The sequence below is a fragment of the Acomys russatus genome, chromosome 4 (genome assembly GCF_903995435.1).
Source record: "Acomys russatus chromosome 4, mAcoRus1.1, whole genome shotgun sequence".
Taxonomy (NCBI): domain Eukaryota; kingdom Metazoa; phylum Chordata; class Mammalia; order Rodentia; family Muridae; genus Acomys; species Acomys russatus.
Window position 1 is genome coordinate 6,075,577 of NC_067140.1, and position 16,064 is coordinate 6,091,640.

Consider the following 16,064-nt stretch of genomic DNA (forward strand, 5'->3'; position numbering starts at 1 on the left):
CTGCTCAGATTCTGGCCCTCATGCCAATGTTACCTTGGTCTCTCGGTCTCAGTTCTGTGACCTATAGAATGGGAGGGCAAAGGCACGTCCTCCGAGGTTTCCGGGTCAGCTAGCTGCCTCCTGGGTAGGTGTGCAGTGGAGGGCCTGCTTCCTATTGACCGACATCCAGCCAGAGGGTGCTCAGGGGGACAAACACTGCTCAGGCAAGCCGGTTGGAGATGCCTGGCATCGCTCTACTCTCCTACAGAGGAATTCAGGCTGCTGGGACAGGAGAGGGTTTTTCCCAAAGCAGTACCTTGTACCTCCATTGTCTTCCGAGACCTCCCAGCAGCTCTCAGGAGAGTACTCTTAAGAAGAAGAAAAATGAGGCCAGAAAGAGGGAACAACCTGTCCATTGTCCCCTCAATGAGCAAGGGGCCAAGCTGAGATTTGAACTCACAGTGAGGTGACTTTGACCCCTTTCCTAACCTCCCTGATGATGTGGGAAAGGGGGCAGGAGCAAGAGGGAGGAGCAAGCTGAGGAAGGACTCCAGAGCGGCAGGGCAGAGGCAGCAGTGTCCCCACTGCTGGCTGCTGTGGGGATTCTGTGGGTGGTGGGAAAGGCATTGTAAATATGCATGACATGCAAATCTACCTCTAAAAACAACGTGGGCCTCCCATGAGCTGGGGTGCCAGGGTTCTCTGGAAAATACAGTGTTACACAAACACTTGGGTTTCTATGACAACTGTGCGACTTGCCCCCTCCCTAGGGCTGGTCTGAAGGTCTCAAGGTGCTCGTTTCTGGCTAATCAGTGTCCCTCCTGTGTCCTGCAGGCACCCTGCAGCCCTCTGCCTGGAGCCTAGAGGCCCCCCTGTGTGACCAGGGCCCAGCTCATGCCTCTGATGGAGTGCTGGAGGGATGTGTGTGGCAGTCCTCGGCCCCACCCCCACTTCTGAGGTGTCATCTGCAGCATACTTGCCGGCTACCATTTTTCCTGTGCACGTAGCTCCCTGGTTGGTAAGTACAGCCACAGGCCTGGGCATCTCACTCACCATGGTGCTTGCCACCGCTGGGAAATGCCCAGCCCTCCCACTGTGCCAGCACTCACAAGCTGCCAGAGGGACCTCCACAAGAGTGTTCCTGTCTGGGCACAATTACAGTTTAACCAGCTGGGTGTACCCCATCCTCCTGACAACTCTGGAGGTGGGCACGTGCGTCCGTGAGGGAAAGCCCTTGCTGGGGACGGACAGCAAACCCAGCTCTACACATTTCAGATGCCGCACCCAGGGCTGGGGTGGGCCTTTGAGCACAGACCCTGGAGGAGGAGGGGGACCAGGGGGTCTTGCTGCTGGTGTGGCAGGACAGGGCCCTCGAGAAGGCATTCTTCCTCATGATGTTCCACCTGCCTAAGCTCACACAATGAGGTCCTTGGGACTGTCCCTCCACACTCACTGTGTCATCCTTCCCCACAGAGCAGGGACAGCCACCTCAGGACCACACGGTGCCAAGCACAGCACCTAGCTCGGTCATGTCCGTGTTCTCACATGGTCTCCCCTGACCCACCCCAGGTTCTGTTGGTACTACATGTCTGTTTTCACAAGCGAGGAAACCCGGTGGCCCAGCCACCATTTAGCCTACAGTATGGGACGCTGGGTTGAAGAGCTGCCTTATTGAGTGAGTGGTCTCTGCTTACCAGGGGCTAGCGTCAAGGAAGGGAGGGGTGGGGGGGGGGGGGGGGGGTCAGGGGCGGGAGAGGAGTAGGGAGTGGGAATCCCTCGTGACCTTTCACCAGCTTCTAGCAGGACCCGGGAACCTATCTATCAGCCTTTTGGGTCCTGGAGAGCTGCTACAGTGGCCCTCAGCATGGTGCCAGCCCCCTTGCTTCCAACTCTCCCACCTGCCAACAGCTGCGGGCCTCCTCGATGAGATGGTTCTAAGAAGGGGAAAGACTGGTAAATATGCATAATTAATATGCAAATGCGGAGGATAACGTAAAAACCCGTGAAGTTCGCTGTCAATAATAGACGTGGAAGCGTGTCTTTGAGAACCAGACGCTGCACATTTGTGCGGTGCCAGCCTTATTGTTAATAACTGTGAAAAGAAAAGGACCCCATTAATTAGCCCCCCTTACCCCCCTCCCGCCCCCCGCCCAGCTGTGTTTTCCCTGCTTGGCCCTGGTCTGCTCTAGCAACCAGAGATGGCTGTTGCATTTGGCTGAATTGTCGCCACTGAAGTGATAAGGACACAGTGGTGTGAGAGCAAGAAGTGCCTGCCTGTGGGATCAGCCTATAGCAAACATGCTGGGTTTACCCAAGGCAACCCCAGGTCTCCCCGAGGACAGTGTGTATCTTGGAGCCAGCCTGTGACAGTGGGTATTTCTTGAGGAGTTACTTCATGCCTGGCATTTGCAGTGACTGCTTGGTACTCTTCAGCATCTCAGCTCATCTCCCTGTCCTTTGGCTCGCAGAGGGCTCAGCCCCTCCTGCTGAGGAGCACCGCTCTGAGGCCTCCTCTGCCCTGGGGCAGATTCTGGAGGCACACACAGCTGCCACTGCTCACAGCCCCCTTGTGTGTGGCCCAGTGATGACGACGGCAAAGGGATTCCTTGGCACTCACAGAAAGCAGCCGTCAGGATCACGTGGTGGAGAGATGGAGGCCGGGGTGGCGCGAGGGAGGTGTTACTGCTGTGACTTCGCTAACAAGCTGGTTATTTAAGGAACCGGGAAACCATGAGGGAGCCTCTGTGCCTGGGCAGAGGCCGCTGGGAGGACAGGGTCCCCAGGGAATCGGGGTCAGGGAGCCAGCCAGGAGCTGATCGATGGATTGGTTGAGTCTCGCCCATTTACTGACAATAGTAGCAGCACTAGAAAAGTCTGGGGAAAGATCGCCTGTCTGTGTCAAAGAGGATTTGGGGGCTGGAGGACACAAGGGGCTTGTAGGGCAGCAGAGCCCTGTTGGCCAACCTGGGGGTAGGGGGCACAGGCTCGGCCTCTGGTCACTTAGCACATGCAGCTTTTTGTCTTTTGTTCCTTGTGGTAGTATATGTTGCAGTAAAGTGACAAAAAAAAAAAAAAAAAAATGTAGCTCTAACAATAACAGCTACCAAGCCGGGCAGTGGTGGTACATGCCTTTAATCCCAGCACTGAGGAGGCAGAGGCAGGCGGATTGCTGAGAGTTTGAGGCCAACCTGGTCTACAAAGCAAGTCCAGGACAGCCAACACTAACACAGGGAGACTCTGTCTCGGGAAAAGAAAGAAAGAAAATAACAGCTACCATTTAGTGGCACCTAGTATCAAGCTCTTTATGACTGAGTTTCCTCTCTGTTTTTTAATAGGTGTGTGTGTGTGTGTTTGTGTGTGTGTGTGTGTGTGTGTGTGTGTGTGTGTGTGTGTGTGTAATTTATTTACTTATTTTGAGACAGGGCCTCTCTATGTAGTCCTGGCTGACCTGGAACTCACTGTGTAGACCAGACCAGCCTCAAACTCAGAGATCCGCCTGCCTCTGCCTCCTAGGATCTGGGATTACAATTACATGCCTTCCCACCTGTCTTATTTATTTAATTTTGCTGGGATGGGATCTGGGAGCGTGTACATGCTAGGCAGGCACTCTACCACCAAGCTACACTCCAGCCTAGCATTTAGCCTTTTTTATCACATATAATCTTTACAGGTTTTCTTATTTTACTCATTGTACAGAAGGGGCAAGCGAGGCTTAAAGGTAAAGCTGCTTGGCATACACTTAGAGGTAGGGCGAGAAACCAGACGGGCCAGTCAAGCCTGCAGTGCAGTGAGGGCTCAGACGGGCCAGTCAAGCCTGCAGTGCAGTGAGGGCTCAGACGGGCCAGTCAAGCCTGCAGTGCAGTGAGGGCTCAGACGGGCCAGTCAAGCCTGCAGTGCAGTGAGGGCTCAGACGGGCCAGTCAAGCCTGCAGTGCAGTGAGGGCTCAGACGGGCCAGTCAAGCCTGCAGTGCAGTGAGGGCTCAGACGGGCCAGTCAAGCCTGCAGTGCAGTGAGGGCTCAGACGGGTCAGTCAAGCCTGCAGTGCAGTGAGGGCTCAGACGAGTCAATCAAACCTGCAGTGCAGTGAGGGCTCAGATGAGCCAGTTAAGCCTGCAGTGCAGTGAGGGCTCAGACGAGTCAGTCAAGCTTGCAGTGCAGTGAGGGCTCAGACGGGTCAGTCAAGCCTGCAGTGCAGTGAGGGCTCAGATGAGCCAGTCAAGCCTGCAGTGCAGTGAGGGCTCAGACGAGTCAATCAAACCTGCAGTGCAGTGAGGGCTCAGACGAGTCAATCAAACCTGCAGTGCAGTGAGGGCTCAGATGAGCCAGTTAAGCCTGCAGTGCAGTGAGGGCTCAGACGAGTCAGTCAAGCCTGCAGTGCAGTGAGGGCTCAGACGGGTCAGTCAAGCCTGCAGTGCAGTGAGGGCTCAGAGGCTGTCTGTCTCCACCGTGTCTGTGCCTCTTGCATGATTGAGGTGTGGGAACTAGGGCACGTGTGTGTGGTCACGGGCAGTGGGGAGCGCTAGGACCCTGGTAAGGCCCGGAGCGGAGCATTTGGTCATTTAACAAAAACTCCAGATTAGGAGGAAGACATTGTAAGAGGCAGCTGGGGAAGGGCTGAGGAGGACTTAGCTCATCCAAGGTACAAAGAGGTCATCCAGAGGAGGCAAGCTCAGACCCGTCATCTGACCCAGTGGTCCTCAGCCTTCCTAATGCTGGGACCCCTTAATACAGTTCCTCATGCTATGGTGGCCACCACCCCAACCATAAAATTACTCTTGTTGCTACTTCATAACTGTAATTTTGCTACAGTTACAAATTGTAAATATCTGAGATGCAGGAAGGCTATCTGATATTCAACCTTCAAGAGGGGTACTGTGTACTGAACCTATTACCCTGTACTGCACGCGCAGAACAACCCTATGGACTCATCACTGTTGCCGAAGTCTGGAGAGGAGAAGCGGCTAGTTTGGGGCTGCCTGGGCTTTGATGGTGGGGTGACAGTGACACTCCCCTCCTGTGTATAAACAAGCTGGGCCTCGTGCCGAAGACCCTGGCAGAGCTTGAACTGCGCGTGTCCGGACTCACACTCAGGCAGAGCAGCAGGTCCAGCTGGTGCTGGGGACAGCTCTAGGACATGGCATGCAGGAGGCTCTGCAAGGCCTGAGGCTGGCAGCCTGTTCTCCCTGGGCACCAGCCCCAGAGGCATCCATACGTTCCGAGGAGGTTTATTGAGAACAGTCACACACGTCCATACCCTTCCCACAGTGCCCAGGCTTGGGGAAGGCCTCCCGTTACACAACCACCCACATAAATAGAGGGCGGGGAGCCTGGATCACTACAGTAAAGGAGAGAACAGCTCAGGGCTACACTGTGACACAGGACTGCGTGACAGGGCACAGGTCAGCCCTGCTGGGGGGCACCTGGAACTGTTGTTGGTAGTAGCAGGGCATTTGGGAACAAGCCCCTTCCTTGTCCATCACCAGGGGACAAGTTAAATGTTCTTGCTGCAGCTGTACAGTGGCGCCTGCTGTGGCTGTTAAAAACGGGGCCAGGATCTAAATATACTGTTGCAGAAAGAACTTCATAGTGTGGAATTGAGTTGTTTTTTTTTTTTTTTTTGGTTGTTGTTTTAATTAATTGTTTATTTTTACATATAAATTTATATTACTACACATATATAAAATAAACTACATACAGCAAGAAGAGCCACAGAACAATCAGGAATTACATTCATGCTACGTTCAAAGTGTTTTGGATGTTGGTATTTGGCAGCCTTGAAGAAAACGTTTCCTTATCTCCGTGAGTCTAAAATTCTGAATGTAACTCAGTATCTACCATATCTCATGTCTATCAACCTAAAACATCTATCTAGACCCCAAAACATCCTAACCCTCCCCCCCCACAACCAAGTTTAATTGTGAAACTAAACTATTTGGTCTTCAACCCCATCAGAGACTTGAGAAGAAGCAAAATCAATCACCTGAGTAAACATGAAGTGCAGGTTAGCAGCTTCCATATTAAAAATAAAAATGACAGAGGCAGTTTGCTGCCTGGAGAGTCACCCATAGCTCTCTAAAACGTTGGAGCATCATCTTCAGCCTTCTGGCCCAGTATATCTGACAGACATATTTGTGAGGCAGGAACTATTGAGGACTTGCTTACTCTGTCTTGGCAGAGTCTGGCTGTCATCCAACTCTGCCTGCATCCAAGCTTGCCAAGTTTTAGGCAGAGTTCTGTCAGTGGTCGAAATGAGGACGTTTTGCCCAGTGGCTGGTTTGCCGCATTTGAATCCAACTCTATAAGGAGGTTCACTGATGCTCATCGTCATCCCTGAGGTAGGCTGGGTGCTGCCAGGAGTCAGACTGTCTTATTGTCAAAGAGTCATTAAAACAATATAAACATCTTTAAATGCCATATTCTGTAGGACTCTGAGGTTGTCGTTTTTTAAAAATAGGTTATAAGGCAGCATGGGTAACATGGGGCCATTTTCATCAGACCTGTGAGTTTCTAGAAGCTGTTTGCAGCGCGTCCCCTGGTCCATGTGGACCTGAGGGATTGGGAAATCAGATCTGACTGCGCCTCATCTCTATTCCTTCTTGGCTGTGTGACCTTGGGCAAGTCACTCACCTTCTCTGGGACTGGTTTTGTTTGTTTGTTTGTTTTTGTTTTGTTTTGTTTTTGCACAATAAAGAAATAAATAGCATCAGAGAATGTTGAGACCTGGACTGGGTTAGAATAATACCAGGGTGGTGTTGCAGGGGTTCAGAGCCATAGCCACTATGTACTTGTCACATCCTGCCAGTGTCAAGTTGCCTCTTCCCTTGGTCACAGAGATGAGGTCCAGGGAGGACAGCTATCGCCATGGACAGGACCAGCAAAACCCCAGATCAGCAGCATCCCCACCTACCCTAAGCCTTGGCCACTCCCCTTGACCTACTGACTTGCCCCCCACCCACCCACCCAGTGAACGCTGTTCCCAAAGAGACTGCCATTGGGGACATGTTGGCCCTGGAGATGCCACTAAACCTACTTGGGAAGACAGGCAGTGCCTTCTGGCTACACAGAATCTTAGATCTCAAGCTGAGAAATTTCAGCTCACGAAGCCAAAGTTTGAGCACCGCGGGCTCTCTGTCGTGAGGAATCCGACACATGCAAGCATAGGCACTTATTTCTCCTGCAGCCTCCCTTGATGATGGTGATAAATTAGAAACTACCCAATTATCTGTCTCTGAGAGATGGTTAAATAAATCCCGTCCAGCAGCCGACAGCACCCTCTGTACCGTGGAAACAGCATTGTAGATCTGTCCTTGTTGACATGGAAACATGTCCGTGGCTCGTTGTTGAGGGAATAACAGGAGAGTAGGAAAAAAAAAATAAGTTAAGCATGTCAAAATGGCTAAGTGGGTAAAGGCGCTTTCCACCGAGACTGACCACCTGAATTCAATCCTCAGGACACACATGGTACACAGAGACAAATCGTCCTTTGATCTCTACACTAACACACACACACACACACACACACACACACACACACACACACACAGTATGCGCACACATACATAAATAAGTGTAGCTTGTAAAAATGGTGCGTTGATGTCTGTGAGTTCAAGGCCAGCCTGCTCTACATAGTGCGTTCCAGGACAGCAAGAGCTACATAGTGAGACCCTGTCCTGAAAAGAGACAAATAAAAATGGTGCATTGTGGCAGGATGCCTGGATTTAGAGTCTTATCTGGATCTTAGGACCAAGGGAGGAACAGGGTACTTACTTATATATGCAAGGGTTTTTTTTTTACCATTTTTATGGGGAAATGTATATATTCATTCCTCTGTCAGAGACTTGCCTGCGCCTGGAGGGGACAGTCATTATTAAGCCACCCGTAATGATGCCCTCTGATGTGGAGACAGCAGTGGACTACAGTTTAACTTTTACTCATTCCTTTCAGGATCGTTTCTGTACAAGTGACAGAAAACCCGTACCTAGCTTGTTAGGGAAGGGGGTGACTTGTAACTGTGAAATTCAGGCTCTCCTGGATCCAGGACCTCAGTCACCAGGACCTGACTGCTCCACGGTGGAGCCTCTGTGTGGCTCCAGCTCTCACAGAGAGATGTCCTGTGTGAGTGATGAGTTGTCTACGCAGAAGAGTTAGTGTGATTTCTTCCCAGGAATCTCAACCCAGTTCCCAGCACTGAGTTTTGGCATGGGTTGGTCAGCTTCTGGGATGTGCCCACCCCTCAGTCAGCTGCTGCAGCAAAGGAGTGGCTCCCTGCTCTGATTGGCAGCCCAGACCAATGCATTGCCCCCTAGGAATGAAATGGGGCTGATGCCTCCAAGCCGATGGTATGCTGTGACCTGGGGCGGACAACGTGGTCAGACCCAGCACATTCTTTTATTTGTAATATCTGACTCTATCCCCCTGCCCCCAAGATGTGTGACTTTGTTGGTTTTGTTTTTTGTTGTTGTTTGTTTGTTTGTTTTGTTTTGTTTTTTTGGAGATACTGTCTCACTGTGTAGATCAGACTGGTTTCAAATTCTTCTGTTTCAGCTTCTTTTTTGTTTATCTTATTTATTTGTTTTGTGTTCTTTTGAGACAGGGACTTACTATGTAGCCCAGGCTGTCCTGGAACTCTCTACATAGACCAGGCTGGCCTTAAACTCACAGAGATCCTCCTGCCTCTGCCTCTCTAGTGCTGGGATAAAAGTCTACTATCATGCCTGGCAACTGCCTCAGCTTCTTTTTTTGGTTTTTTGTTTTTGTTTTTCAAGACAGGGTTACTCTGTGTAGCCTTGGCTTTCCTGGACTTGCTTTGTAGACCAGGCTGGCCTCAGACTCAGAGATGCTCCTGCCTCTGCCTCCCGAGTGCTGGGATCAAAGGCGTGCGCCACCGCGTCCGGCTTGTCTCAGCTTCTTATGTGCTAGGACTGCAGGTATGCAGCACTGCTCCTAGCCTGATGGGCGAGTTCTGTAGTAGCCAGAAGAAACAAGGCAGCTGCCCATAGAGTCCTGAGCCCAGCCTCAGTGTCAGAGCCCATCAAGGCACCCTTGCACTGTGAGTTCGAATGTGGGGCTTTGGGACTCCAGTGTCATTCAGGAGACCCCCTCCCTCAAAAAAGAGCAGTCCTGGCCTCTGGGGTCTGCAGGTTTGGCAGGTGGGGGGGCACAAGGGAGCTCACGGAAGACTTATCTGGGACTGGGAAGAATCAGGAGGATGCGCACAGAAGGCAGAGGAGCACAAAGCGAGCCTGCACGCAAGGAGGGCTTCCTAGAGGAGGTGATGGTCAAGGCACCAGGCAAAGCACTGGAAGAACATGGCGGCGGGAGAAGCGGCCTCCGAGTGATGGATGCACAGCGGTCAAATAAGAGGTTTCAGGCCCAGATCACAGGGCCTTGAATGCCGGAGCAGGAGTTTGTGTCTCATGCTGGAGAGGCAGTGGTGATCCTCGGAAGGACGCTGTGGGAGAAGGGCGTGTCAGTGGGCTTTCTGGCCTAAGCTGGGAACTCTGTTCAGGAATTAGGTCAAGGAAAGGAGAAAAGGGACTCCAAGGCCTGTCCAGGAATTCTGTATTTATCACTATAAGAAACCCATGTCCCAGGGGCTGGAGAGATGGCTCAGTGGTTAAGGGCACTGACTGCTCTTCCAGAGGTCCTGAGTTCAATTCCCAGCAACCACATGGTGGCTCACAGCCATCTATAATGTGATCTGATGCCCTCTTCTGGCCTCAGGCAGAGCAATATATACGTAATAAATAAATAAATGAATAAATCTTTAAAAAAAAAGAAACCCATGTCCCAAGATGCCTGGCCACTGTTTGCATACCTCCAGAGATGGGGAGCTCACTCCTTGTCCCTCCTCGGTGGGCTAGAAGATGATATCACAGGGCCAAGTCCACAATCTTGCTGAGATTTGGAAGGCTGAGGGCTGGCCCCTGAATAGCTGGCCAAGAGGGGGAGGTAGAGGCCTGCACTTCCAGGTCAGGGTTTTAAGTAGATGGAATCCGGGTGTGCGCAGACCCTGGTGTAGTCTGAACGAAGGGCAGAAAGAGAAACTGGCTTCAACCACGTCACATGATCTGGGTGTGGAGATACACATCTTCTGACTGCCAGTTCCCCCTGCTTCTTTTTGCACTTCACACCCAAGGGTGTGCAGGTCCAGAGAGGCTAACGCATCTATACAACAGCACAGCGCAAGTTCGAATGGGGTGGGACATGATCCTGCCTCTCCCACCCCGACAACCTTCCATGCCCGCCTTTCCACCCACCCCATCCCCTTAGGTAGAGTCTGGCCGCTTTTTCTACTCAACCTTTATAATTTTGTTCTGCAAACTCCAACAACCCCAGAGCACCTCGAAGACCCTTCTGAATCCTCATTAATCAAACATTTCATGACTGCTTTGTTTCTGATCAAATCCTCTGTAATCCTCATTGTGCTCCGAAGCCTCTGTTCACTCACTCACTCTCACACTCCACATGGATTATCTCCTGCCATGTATCAGACTCCAGGTACAAAGATGAGTGGGACCAGCCATGTCACATGTCACCCAGGCAAGGTCCACCTCAGCTGAGGAGAGCAGTGTCTCCTTCCACCAGCAATGATGCAGGAACATGAGAGGGAGGGGCTGACTGCCTGGGAATCTCCAGAGCCAGAGCAATTGATCTGGTTCCTTTAAGCAACGTCCTGAGGCTGAATATGGCTCTCTAGGAAGAGAAATGTCATAGGCCAGAGCCTGGCAGAGCCCAGCTCTGCAAAGAGTTCACCGACCTCCTGCTGACAGGCTGGCTGGAGAGAAGGAGGAAAGCAGGAATCAGAGCAGTTGGCTGAGAGTGAAGATCTGACCCTCAGCAAGTCCCCGGGGCTGGGGCTTCACTCTTACTTACCATGGTCAAAGCAGAAGGAGCTGAGAGAGCTGACGAGACCTCAGAAGCCCAGCTCTCTGTGAGCAAGTAGATGAGGACATGGCAGGAGGCAGGGAGGGAAAATCAGAGGCCTCCAGGGCCTGGCTGCCTGTCTCTGTTGACTGACTGGACGAGCCCCAGGGGAGGAGACCCCTAACTTCATCCAGGGAAACCTTATGGACATAAAGAGCTCTCCACAGATGGAGTAAGTAGGGTGATAGTAAGCTTCCTGTCTCTGGGAACATTCCAGAAGCAGCTGACCATCAACCTGAAAGAGAGTTTGTAGAGCATTGTGACTCTGCTAAGGATGTGGGAGGTCCTTCTCAGCTTGCCTGCACCTCAGTTTCCTTACCTGTGAAATGAGCATAACAGGATCCCATCTCAGAGTTGTTTGCAAAGTTGATATGAGACTGGCGTCAGTCCTACGCATGTGGCCAGTCCTCCATCAACAGTGACTTCTTGTTGTGGCTGATAGAAGGAGCCTTAGGGTCACTGTCAGGCACTGCTGCTCAGGACCCACTTTCTGCCCTGGGTGGTGCTGCTGTCTCCAGCTCCAGCTCTCCCTCCCTGGGAGGTGGTAGGAATTCCAGACCCTTCTGGGCCCCTTTTAGCTCTACTTGAGCAAGAGTTGGCAGGTTGGGGCGTCGGGCGCCATCCGCCTCCCATATGCTTCCTGCTATTTAGGGGGAAACTCTCCTCACATTCCTCCAACCACACGGGCTGACATTTCCAGACAGACGCTGGAACCAGCTCTTTGGGGGATTGGCAGATAAATTTGGCCCAGGCTGTTGGGAAGATCTTCAGCATTGCTGGGGAACTGGAGGCCAGGCTTGCCGACTTCTGTTCACTCTGAGCCTCTTGGGCCTCGCGTCCTCTGTGGGGCTTCAAATTAGGGTAAGTCCACCCAGCCCAACCTTCTCCCAGGAGAGCTCCTAGAGGGCCAGGAGGTGTGCTGGCTTCCAGCTTTTCCTCAGAGGCAGCAGGAAGGCAATAGGCGGCTCCTTTTTCACACACCATAGGCTACCTGGGTGTGGCTTAGCGCACCTGTGCAGATGGCAGTCAGGATTAGAGAGACCAGAGCTCTAGACACTTCCTATCTGTGTCATCTGCCAGAGGTGGCACCGCTTCTCTGCGTCTCTTGCAATTCATCTGTAAAGTGGGGCAATGGTAGGTCTGTCTGGTGAAAAAGCCATGGGGAGGCGGGGTGCTTGGCACATGCCGCACACAGAGTGCTCCACAAATATGGCTCTTCGTTGTCACCGTCATTTCAGACAGTGACTCAGGAGAGACCACTGACTTCCCTTCCTCTCCACAGCTGTGGCTGCGTGGGCAGGCCTAGGGGATTCACACTGAGATAGGGGACCCAGCCGCAGCTATGCAGGCATATAGGAACAGATGGAGGTGCCACGTGCCCACACCACGCATGCGTGCAGAGGCACCGCCTCCCCAGCCTAGCATCTTATTTCACCCTGTTGAGGAGTCTGGGACACTTATCACTTGGTTCTGCCAGGTGGAATGGAACGGGAGGAAGGGCAGGCCTTACCTGGAGGCCTAGTCTGGGGAGGACCAAGTAGCAGCCACAGGAGGAAGCTCTGAGGAAGTGTGAGGAGTTTTGGCTGGCTGGAGTAGAAAGTGGGTGGTGGGAAGGTGTAGGCAGAACTACTGAGCTTCATTCAGTGCCTCTCCCAGTGGAGCTCCATGCTGGGCCTCATGCCAGACACTGCTGGGAGGATAGGCAGGCCTCCTGCCCTCAGGAAGCTCCACAGAAGCTCCACATGTAATCCCTCAGTAAATAAAGCTATTCTAAGCTGCCTGGCTGGAACCAGGGTTTGGTATGAAGGACGGTCTCCTGGTGGTGCGCATCCATCTGAAGCAAGCTGTCAAGGGGCCTCTCTGTAGCCTGGAGAGTGGGTTGGGGCCAAAGGCCGAAACAGAGGAGTTGTCTCAAGAGTAAAAGATAACAGAGGGACAGGAGCCTGACCCTGGTGGCCTTGGGTACTAGGCCTGCCAGAAAGTCACTCCAGTAGCAGTTGATGGTCAGCCAAGATGTTGTCTGCAGCGAGAGGTGAGAAGCTGCTGGCTTACTGTTGCAGTGGCCAGCAGTGGACTGTGTGGGCCAGAGAGAGGAGGGAGCCGGCCAATGCATTGGTCAGGGTCAGGGTCGGGGCAGAGCCCTGGCACCTGGGCAGTGAAGCTTTGGAACGAGGAGCTGCCCCCTGCACGTAGTTAGGGAGGGGTGAGGCAGGCAGAGGAGATAGCAGAGGAGCTTACAGCCAGCACTCAAGCAGGGTCAGGACGGGTTAGAGGAGAGGCTGTGGTGAGGAGGAGTGTCTTCACTGCTCGGACCACAGGCAGTAGCAGCAGCAGGCAGCTAGCTCCTGAGCACGGATGTCACAGGCTGAGTGGGTAGTGACGGATCTTTTCACTTACTTTGTCACTTTGGGACAGATCGTGTACCTCTGAGCGTCGCCTGTTCTAATAATACTGAGCCCCTTGGAAATTGTATCTGGTTACATGTAACAAAATAAAGCAAGCAGGATGTGTATAAACACCCAGGAGGTTGTAACAAGAATCCAGGTGGAGCTAGGTGTGGTGGCACACACCATAATAGCAGCACTTTGGAGGTGAAGGCTGAACAGTTGTGAATTTGAGGCCAGCCTGGGGTATGTAGGAAGTTCAAGGCCACTTAACAGAGGGAGACGCTGGGTCCAAACAACGGCGATAACAAACTCAAAGGCTCAGCAATAGAACACTTGCCTGGTCTTGCTAAGGCCCTGGGTTTGATCCCCAAATCTACAGAAATCAAGAGAAGAATGGAAGGAAGAAGGGAGGGAAGGAGATGGGTGAAAGGAATTATCTAGACAGGCCGACCAGGGCCAGGGCAGCAATTAAAGTGAGCAAAGATCCACGCCTCTGCCATGCTTGGGCTCTGTCTTTCATTTTCATGGACAGGACGGTGCTCACAATGTGTGTGTGTGTGTGTGTGTGTGTGTGTGTGTGTGTGTGTGTGTGTGTGTCTGTGTGAGACAGGTAAGGAAATCATAGGTAAGCATCGCATCCACCATGTCATACAAAGGTTGGGGTGTCCATTGGAGGACAGTAGCAAGTTTGAAGATAGAAGGGTTGAGGAGCCAGTTAAAGATGGCCTCAGTGGTGTGCTGACTGGGAGGCTGGAGGCGAGTGAGTTTCTTTGTGCCTTAAGGAATAGAGCAAAATTCCCAGTGAAGCCAGATACGTAAAAAGAGGGCATGCCAGGGACCTCTCATTGGCCTAAGGATGTGGGGTCTCCAGTCGAGCAACCCCATAGGCCTTTCTGAGCTACCTCAGAGGGCAGGAAACTCAAAGGATGGCAATCTGGAAGCCGGGCATGTTAGCACATGCCTGCAATCCCAACTCCCTGGATTGGATGGAGTTCAATGTCAGCCTCAGATATATAGCAAGTTTTAGGCTACAAAATGCACAACAAAAACAAACAAACAAAAAACAGACTGGGAAACAGGCATTTGGAAAAAGAATCTGGAAAATCCTCCCAAACTGTGGGGTGCGTAACCAGCTGGGTGGAATTGTAAGGCAGCTTTGGGTGACTAGATTTTGACATTTTGACCTCCGCCCTGGGCTCTGTGGCATGTTTCCTGCCTGCTGCCTTGTCCTTGGTGCTGACGGCATGAGGCGTTGTCCGTGGTCCTGAAGAGAGGACTGCGCCTGTCCTGGAGTCGGGGTGCTGTCCGTGGTTCTGTCTTCAGGAATTTTTAAAGGGCCCTTTCAGAATATGGCTTTTCTGAGGACCCAGATGTGAGGTCAGCTTTTTGACCCTGACACTGAACAAACTTGAGACACTCGCCTGACATTGGATGATTTCTTGTCTCCATCTTTATGAGCCCTGCAGGAGTACGTTATATAATATGCTATTCATTCTAAACATCAGCGTGCAGGGGAGGTCTAAGTCTACAAGACCAAAGGAGCCCATGGACCATGTCTCTAGTCACGGTTCCCCTGAGTGTACTAGGGATATTGTTGGTAGAATCTGAAGGAGCAAGGGTTGGGTCACCTTCTGTGTGCCGGGCCCTGTGCCAGGTATTTGGCCACCCAGGACCTTCTTCCTTACATCCATCCTAAGGCAGAGTGCCTGGCTCCCTTTCACAGATGTAGAAGCGGAGATGAAGGGCTTCCTCGCGTTACTTAGCTAGAAACTGTTAGGACATCCTCAAGACAGAAAGCCACAAACTTAAATATCAAGGCCAGAAAAGGCCCTGAGTCCAGTTCAAAGGAGGGTGTGACCTGCCAGGCTTGGCTGATCTCAGCCTCCTGGAGCCTTTCTCCCTTGGCAGCCACTCTCTCCTCACAGTGCCTAAGCTCTAGGGAGATAAGAAATTAGTATTGTCACAAACTAGGTGTCAAAGAGCCTATGGTTCAAATCCTGGATCTACTTCAACTGTGTGACCTCAGACAAGCCACTTGCCCTCTCTAGGCCTGTTTCCTTATTTCCAGCAGAGCAGAAACCTAGCTGTCTCTGGCCTCCAGGATGGTTTAAGGAGCTGAAGAGACAGTAGATGGGGAAGAGCTAGCAGGAAGGAACCACCTCCTAAGGTGGCCTAGTCAGACTTAGAAGCAGATAGAGGCCCAAAACAGCTGCCCCAAGTCACCACTTCTTCTTCCCAGACAGTTTAGTAGCTGTGGCCTGGGAGGCACTTGGCATCCTTCGCTAACAGGCATTGCTTTGAGCAGGCTGACCTGAGCATCGGAGCCAAGTGTCCCTGTGGGGACCAGTGGCCGAGCCAGCTTTGGCTGCCCTGCCTCCTCAGTTCCCCCAATGGCTCCAAGCTTAATAAGCCTTGTGGGCTGCTGTCAAACCTAATTAGGCTGTCCTTGGCTATCCTGTCTCCAGGGGCCTGTGGTGGCCATCTGAGGCTCTGGACATGACCGTGGCTGGTGCCCTTGACAGCCATTGGTTGTCTTGAATGGAAGTAGCTGCCTGCTCTTACCCATGGCTTAGAAGGTCTGACTCTCTGGCTTAGCTTCTGGACCCCCAAGGTATGGCTGTCGCCTCCTCCAACACCCCAAGGCCTAGCACTATACCAACGGGAGGAAGCGGGGAGAGGATGGTGGAATAGCAGGGAGGATGGGTGAGGGGTAGAGAAGGGTGTCAGGGACTTAGCACACCAGGCAGCCTCACCCACTGAGACTGAGGTCAC

The 16,064-nt window shown here is 52.3% G+C and overlaps 1 protein-coding gene across 3 annotated transcripts in view; it reads left to right on the plus strand.

Moving 5' to 3' along the window:
• The first annotated feature begins 815 nt into the window (after positions 1-815).
• The window catches only part of Dlgap4 (DLG associated protein 4), a 103,965-nt gene continuing 88,716 nt past the window's right edge, over positions 816-16,064 (plus strand). For all 3 annotated transcript variants that reach the window (XM_051143649.1, XM_051143648.1, XM_051143650.1), the window contains exon 1: positions 816-997. The gene's annotated coding sequence lies outside the window, so the exon portion shown is untranslated. The remainder of the gene's footprint in view (positions 998-16,064) is intronic.